Below are 9,135 nucleotides of genomic sequence, written 5' to 3' on the forward strand. Positions count from 1 at the left end.
TATTGTTTCAAACAGAAGGGAAGTTCTTGACATTACGCTGGTTAGTTCTATGCATCATGATAGGATAAGGGGATGGAGAGTCTCAAGTGACTGCTCTTTCTCTGACCATCAGTACATCGATTTTGAAATCGTAGTTGACAAAGTGGCCCCAAAGCCCTTTATAAACAGGAGATGAACAGATTGGGAAATGCAAATGGGGCTAATCTCACGTTCACTCCAGGATGTACCGATCATCGAAAACCGATCGGACATAGAAAACGCGGTTGAAACCATAAATCAAGCTTTCAAACACGCGACTTCACTGTCGTGCAAACAGAATATGCACAAAGGTAGATGCAGACCCCCATGGTGGTCTGCGGACATTGCGAAATCTCGAAAAGAGACGCGCGGACTGTTTAACGAGGCAAAGAAAACAGGAAACTGGATTTCTTACAAAACCTCGGTTAATCGCTTCAAAAACCTGGTAAGAAATGCAAAGCGCAAATCTTGGAAAACCTTCTGTAGCGGCGTGGAAGGTTCTATTGAGACCAGTCGTCTGCGCAAAATCTTATCATCTACTCCTCCTGTCCCAAGTTTCATTCAGAAACCCTGTGGCAGTTGGACGACTAGCAGCCAAGAAACCTTAGAAGTTTTAATGGCCACTCACTTTCCAGGCTGTCAATCTCCGGAAAACGGTACTGACATGTAGTTTACAGATCTCCCAGCTGATACAGGAATATCCATAAATGAAGATAAGATCAACTGGGCGATAAACAGCTTCGACCCCTACAAATCACCGGGTCCTGACGGTATAATACCTGCAGATTTGCAATACAATGCTGTCCATCTTATGCCTTGGCTAATGCGGATTGGTCTTATATACCCGAACCCTGGACCAAGTGCACAGTGGTCTTCATACCGAAAGGAGGAAAGACCTCTCACACGAAGCCAAAGGATTTTAGACCAATTAGTCTATCCAGAGATTCCTGACAATATTGACTATTGCATCGCCAAACCGTCTTTTGATAGAAGCTTTTCGGTGAATATCCGACACGATCCAAATGTGATGGAAACAATCCTCCATGACGGATCGTATAAGGTTTTCACTGATGGCTCAAAATCAAACCATGGTGTTGGTGGTGGCTTTTAAATAGCACATTCGGGAACGGAAGTATCATTCAAGCTTCCTGACCAATGTAGCGTCCTTCAGGCTGAACTATCAGCCATTAAACGGGCTGCAAACTGGCTCAGGTTTTATCGAATATACGGTGCTAATATTCGAATTTATACCGACAGACAGGCAGCCCTTAAGGTTCTAAGTGGTGTCTACACGACGTCAAACTTAGTCCTAGAATGCCGGGCATCCCTTAACGAGATGGCGAAACATTCCACAATAGGACTGTATTGGATTCCAGGATATCAGCAAATTCCTGGTAATACCATCGCGGACTCCCTCTACCCTTTTGTCGGTATACCGCTTTCAACCTGCAAACGCTCGATACGTGAAAAACTATATGAACTTGCGCAATGCAGATGGTCGACTGAAGCCACCTGTAGACAGGCAAGGTTCATGTGGCCATCTTACGACCCATTTTCTGCACGACCTAGCGGATCTATCGGAGGTTGATATCCGAAAGATAGACTCCTATATTCGTGCGACAAACTGGTTCAGTGGAGACCAGAGTGATTAGGTTGAAGTGTACTAATACGCCGACCATTCCCTCTCGTTTCAGGTATCACAAAGGGATCAGAATACTGGACCCAAGTGTGTCCCCAGTGATGACATCGCGAGGACGACCTGCCTACCTAACCTAACCTATGGTCATTGGTTAATTTTTCCTTAGCAAAAATTTGTTTTAACTTTAGATTACGATAAAGTTAGCAGTAATCATTTTTCTTTTCATTAAATTGTAATACTCATATTGATAAACATTTGTGTAGTAGTTTAGACACAATTTAACCATATCGGCTAAGAACTCTCTGAGTTACAGTGAGTCAAATATTAGCATTTTTGCTATTATGTGTTAAAAAGTTTTATTTTTTTTTTTTATTTTTTTCTATGTTGGACCAAAAAAAAGGTTTTTTTTATTTTAGAGCTTATTGGAATGCGACTGGGATATCACTTTCAGAATACGCATACAAAGGAATGACACCCGTTTAATAAAATGTACATACATGTTAAAAGTATCCTATTTGGAGCACTTAAGTGTTAATTTTAATTATTTTAGGTCGAATGCTCCCTAATTACGCCTATGCAAAAGTTTATTATACTCCACTATACATCTGGAGGAAAATTTTATAGTTTTTTTTTTGAAATCACATTTCACTTCAGCTATATTTTTAATTCAATCATATTTTAAGGCGTCGTTAAAGTTATTTTGTAGATATGACTTTATATGGGAGGTATGACTGTCGAGAGTTTTAAGGTGAACACCTGCCTCGACGGCCTTATCTAACTGTGGTCTTTTTCATCCACTGGGTAGACTTGAGAACGGTCTACCATCGCTCTTTGTTCTTCAATGAAAAACGCAGGTGGCAATTTTTGTACATTGGCTTTGACCGGTCCATGCACAAGTACTTTGCTGGAGTTATTTTTACTCACAGGGACACACTGTGATGATTCTGAACAGAGTATACTCTGAACATATCTGGACAAGGAAGGAAAATTTAATGGTATCAAATGTACCTTTCATCTATCATCGTTTAACCCAGCACACATCTCATTCATACGACACATTCTTAAGAGAAAAACATACGACGGTGGATGAGGCCCGACGAACCCCACATTCATCCCGTACCATATACAATTAATACCAACTCATTTCCAACGCTTAGTCCCACAGCCACTCCTCTGATGTTGTTTTCGGCAACAGCAGAGAACTTATCCCGAAATATTGACTATTATCATGCATCAATCTTTTAACCGCCGCTTATTCTCCCCGCGAATTTGGGTTTAAACCACAGCCACTAGGTGGATCCCGAAGGAACCTCAACTAACTGACCAGCCAGGACATAGTCCTGCGGGCAACTGGCCACCCGTAGTACCAGATTATGCGGTACTCTGGTCTGACCTTTGGCAATCTATGCAAGGACTAAGCCTAGCTGTAGACTGTAACCAATTTTTCAGTCCCGGCCAGACTGGAGGTTTTGGCCACCTCTTTATACCCCGGAATTGCATGAGAGGTATGAATGTTATAACGTAATCTCTCATAAAATATGTTTGAGAGATTACGTTATAACGTTCTCTTTATAAATTTTGGAGAGAATTTTTAAGACGCAGAGAACCTTATGGAGCTATCCTCATAAATTTTGGATGATATGTTTTGGTTTCTAGAAAATATGTTTATGTCGAATTTCTTTGCTGTACTTGAATTTTTTACACAGTTATTACTATTTTTTGGAGGGCACTTCTGTAGGAGCTTTGCGAAAACGTGGACCAAATCTACCCATTTTTAATACCAATCGAAACATCATCATCTTTTTGATGCTTAGTTAAACAAAATTAATTTTTTCGTGGACCGGCTTTATAGAAAAATATGCAAATGCATTATTTTTTGTGGTTTTTTGGTCTCATTGGTTTCGTATGGTTTCATTGATAAGATATTTACATGTTGCAGACTAATTTAAGAACTTTTGACATCGATTTTGTAAAACATATTTTTGCATATTTTACCCATAAAAGTATAATTGTTGTCTATTTAAGGCATATTTTTGAGTTTTTAAATCATTTTCAGTCTTGTAGTGCATATTTTGCTATTTTTCGCTTTTTAAAGCATTTTTTCAGTCTAAAAGTGCATATTTTGCTATTTTTCGCTTTAGTTTTTTCTATTGGTATATTCTTAAAAACAATTTTTTCTTAAAAATAAAAATAAATCTATATAATTTTAATTTTTTCTGCCAATTTCACTAATTTTTTTAAAAGAAAATCACGTTCCTTCTTAAAACTTTTAAAAGCAGCAAAAAATACAAAAGTCTCATAAAAGCTTTAGTTTTTTATTTAATAAAGCATTAAATTTTAAATCTTACATAAAACCGATTATATCGTTTAAAGAACTACCCAGTAAAAACTTTCATGAAGTCAAGTATATGAAATTATTTATATTACACATTATTAGTAAGACCTTATTACGCGACTTCAATGTAATCCAGACCATGTTTGGTAGTCAGTGAAAAGTATGTTGTTGGGTAAGTAATTACAATTGAAAGTCATTACTCAGTTTTTGGTAGGTAGTAGTAATAATTATTGGATTTTATAACAACATCGATTAAACTGTCAGTTTAGAAGCTATGTATATAATTGTGTCAAACTTTCTTGCTTGAAATTTGTTTTTTATTTGGCACCAAATGGCTCCATGTTATTGATTGGTTATTTAAACGTATAACTGAATTCTATTATAAATAGTTCTGAGGTAAATTAATTATAAAAAATTTTAGGGAGAAATATAAATATTTTATTACATTTTCACTATTTTTGTGCTTTTCAAAAATTAATCCATTTATTTTTAAAGCATATTTTGAAAATTAATAGCATATTTTGAGATTTTAACTGCATATTCTTGTTTTAGCGCATATTTTCTGCTTCCCTAATTATGACCTTTAAAAATATTTTGTAGCAGTGTAGGACAGTTTTACCCTCATTAATTGAATAACATTAATTAATAAATTTAATACGTTTTTATTAATATAACAAATTTTTCACAGATTATAATTAGATAATGACTAATCACATCTCCTCTTTGTATTGAAAATGTAATAACTAAATTATCCAGAGTAAAAAAAAATATTTTATGGCGATAAAACCTCTAAATAACCTTAATTATTAAAAAAAAAAAACTTCAAAAAGGAAGTTTATAATAGGTCCACTTTTGTTGTTGTTATTGTATTCCTTTTTTGAGTAGGCACAAAAAAAAGCAAGAGAAAAAAAAGGGTACATATTTTACTTACTGACCCATATTCTTTGTATTTGATTCTTTCATTTAATAAACAAGTTTCGTCTTGGCAACACAAGGGTTGAATATTTCATATACAAAATTTTAAATTAAATATTTTTATAACAAAAAAAGGAACAAATGGAAGAGATGATGTACGTTTACGGAAATATATGGCGTTGATATTGTATAATGTTTAGTAGGTATGAGAGATTTTAAAAATCATGTATTTTTTAAGTTTTAATGCAAAATTTTATAAAACTCAAGTCTATTAAATTTTTGTTTCAGTTTGTATAAACTCACTTAATTTTCTATACTGTATAAATTTTCTATACCCAATCGGTATATAATTGGTCATAGATCCCAAATAAGCCAGATAAATCCTCAGATTTTATGTCCGAACAATATGGCAGAATTTAAATCATTCTATGACCAATTATGGACAATTATATATTATTAATCACACTTCCTATAAGGTCAACTTTTTAAAATCTCGTAAGCTTATATGGTTATGTTAGATTATCGAAGTTACTTTAGAGATATACATAGTTTTAAATTCTTGAAATTCGCCATTATTGGATGAATTCTTTATGTTTTGGATCATTTTGTTAATTCTTTTTTTGAGAGCTTCTAATAAATTTAATGCTTAATGTAGGGTTATTAAGTATCTTACATATTATATTCTTTGTTATATTTAATATGATATTTACCTGTTATTCCCTCTAGCCTTTTTTATTGATAAGAACCCAAAAAAATAATTTTATAAAGGTATGAAAAACTTCAAAATAAAGACTTTATCATAAATTCTTAAAACAATGGAATTTAATTTTTTCTTTCATGAAACATATTTTGTATGTAAATGTTTATATGATATTCACCGGTTTAAAAAATGAGGGCATTTGAAAAAGGTTTTTATACTTGGCATAAGCCACCATCTATTGAACATATTCCCTGTTTTGTTATATATTTACATATGAACAATTTGCATTATTCTTTTGTTTGTTGTATTTTATATTGTCTTCAAAAGTCCATCTCAATGTCCACCAAAAAGGCAAATAATGGCAAATGTACCGAGGAAGGAAAAAAATTGTAAAAGGGTTGATTTCTAAATAAAGTTTGAATATAAAGAATTAAAAAAAAAATAAACGCAAATCTCGAATAAAAAAAGGTTTACATTAAAAGAAGTCATCAGAAGCAGAAATGACCACTTGATATGAAACTCAAGGTCTTTTGCTTTTGATGTTTATTAAAATTATCCTTTGTCCGTTTATTCATCTATTGAGTATGTACTCATTTTGCTTTGATTGTTAGTGGTGTATTTGGCCACAATTTTACACTTTTTTTTTTGAATGCGAAAGTCTTTTTTCGTTTGACTCATTTTGCTTTTGTAGCAAACCATATAGTGATAACTTTATGTTTAAGAGCACTTAATACTGCTATTATTAAACAAATTGAGATAATACACCGAAACTATATTTTGTTAGAAAGCGGTTATAGTATCCAATGGTGCAGAGTCAAAGTGATTTGTATATAAATGTGGCATATACATATAAGTGGTGGTATTCAGTAGAGTAACAGTATCACATGCCTTTATTATAATGTCCATTACTGTTAATAATGAAAAAAGTGGCATATTAACATAAATTTTGCCTTGATAATAACTCCGTGAGTATAAACTCACACCTTATATCATTTTGTATTTTAATTATGCTGAAGCCAAATATGTACTTTACATACATAGGTACATTTTAAGGGTTAAATTATAAAACGACATTGACCAACAACATATTATTGCACATAGCAACAAGCTAAATTTTATCGAATTAGGCTTTTTATTCACACTCAAATAACTACCTATTTGACATCTGGGGTTAGAACTTAATAGAAATTAATAGAAACGAAACTTGTTTGTTGAGTAGTACAGTAATACTATTTTTAACAAAATAAAATTTTAAGTATTACAAAAGTAACATTTTCTAATTATAAAGGGTCATAAATCGAAGGACATTCTTCTGACAAGAATTGTATGAAAATCCTTTTTGCACACAAACGTTAATGGAAAAAGAAATTTTGTAAATAAATCTGAAACGATGTGTATTGATGTACTGAACTAAATAAGTATAATTTAAACAGCAGCACTATAAATGGTTTGGGTCCCGAAAATACAACTTTAAGTATAACATTGTAAATTGCAATTTATCACTAAGTTAATACAAACAAGTATGAATGTATAGAATGTATAGCACACATACATGTATGCTCAAATTATCATAGTGGGTCTTTGTGACCACTGAAATAAAGTCTTGTCAATTAATATGATCCGTGTTTCGGACTACTACTAGGTGCTGTTGCCGTAATTGGTAGTCCGAAACACGGACGTTAGGCGACATTATGGTGGCGTAGATTGAGCTTGCTCATGATACCTGTCTTTCCCCAACGTGACTACTATGGCAAGAGATTTAATAGTTCGAGTACTTGAAGAAAATGCTTTTACATGGACCGGACATCCATGTACAAAAATTGCAACCTGCGTGTAAGATACATAAAGGAGCAGTGGTGAGATGTTTACTTTTTACCCACCCAGTGGCTGTAAAAGTACCACTGTGAGATGGGACCACACGCCAGGTACTTACGTAACGCACTTCGACTTCATGCACACAGACAGACAGTACATGGCTTAATCGACTCCCCTATCTATAAGGATCCAGAAAATATATACTTTATAAGATCGGAAAATTATAAACTTGTATATACTCTTCTCACGAAGGTATAAAAATGTTGTTTGAAATAGGGGATAAATATTTATTTATTTTATCCTTTAAAATGCAACTACAAATTATAGTATAGTAGGTAGTATATAAAAACTAATATTTGATTCGGTTTCTGTTCTAGAAATATTTTAAAAGCAGTCGAATTGGTTTTAAAAGTTTTTTACAACTTTAATTTTTTAACTGATATACCCTCCAATATAATGACCCCTTTACTTTAACTTTCATTACTGGCCACAAATACGAGTATAGCGCTGGAATTCGTCAAAAATGTATATACAAAACTTTATGAAGATCGGTTCGATATTGACCCAATCCTCTTAAAAGGTTCCCTGTTTTTTTAATTGCGAAGAGCTCAGTTCATTATTGAGTTAAGCCTGCACTAGCTTTCATAAGCTTTCGATTTTAAAATTCAACATAAATCGACCGTTCGTAAGCTGGACAATTTTGCGGACCACTAGACCCTATTTTAAATGATACCACATATTGTATCTGTCCATACTAAACTTACCAAAGTATTTTCCCCTGAGTAAGAGCAATGACTTTGTCTTATTTGAAGGTTTCGTATTAACCCATTTTATTTTGGAGTTGATTGATAAATGCGTGTAATTAATTTATATATGTTAAATATTATTCAATTCAAATTAGTTGCATTCTATCATATTACAATTTCACTACCTAATAACTTTAAAAAAGTACATAAAAACTAAGAATGATTTCAGATGTAGTGAATTTGGAATCAAATAAAAGTGGTAAAATCATTATTTCTTGGGTCTGTTTCAGTATTTCCATGGAATAAATTCTACTTGAATAAGACCTTCCAATTTAACAATTCTAATATTAAATACGGCAATATGTGAATCAGTTAAGTAATTTGCCTATGAAAAATTTTATAAATTTTAAGAAAAAACTTTATATGAACAATTATTTTTAGCAAAATAAAGCAATTTGTTTGTTTTTTTTTAAGAATATCTTATATTTTATTTTTCTACCATAAAATGTAAAATCGTTATATTAATTAACGAGATTTGTGCCGATAATATCGGCTTTACATGGCCTGGGAATAAACCAGCCTATTCAAGCTTTCATAAAGAGACTACTGACTAAAAGGGTCATCGTCTCGGAAATGGGAGCAGCAAATGTCACGAAAGTGGCTAGTCGCGGAACTCCACAAGGTGGAGTTCTGTCTCCATTACTATGGAACCTTGCATTGAATCCCCTTCTCATGGAACATAGGTCCAAGGGCTTTGGGGTCATTGCGTATGCGGACGACGTGTCTGTCATAGTATCTGGAAAATACCTGGACACTATATCGCATAGAATGGAAACTGCCTTAGATCACTTAGTACCTGGAGTACAAACAGCGGACTAAGCGTAAATCCAGCTAAAACGGAACTTGTTCTCTTCACCAGGAAATACAAGTTACCCACTTTCACTCTCCCTTGTTTGAATAGGGTTGA

Source organism: Lucilia cuprina, chromosome 4 (genome assembly GCF_022045245.1).
Source record: "Lucilia cuprina isolate Lc7/37 chromosome 4, ASM2204524v1, whole genome shotgun sequence".
Taxonomy (NCBI): Eukaryota; Metazoa; Arthropoda; class Insecta; order Diptera; family Calliphoridae; genus Lucilia; species Lucilia cuprina.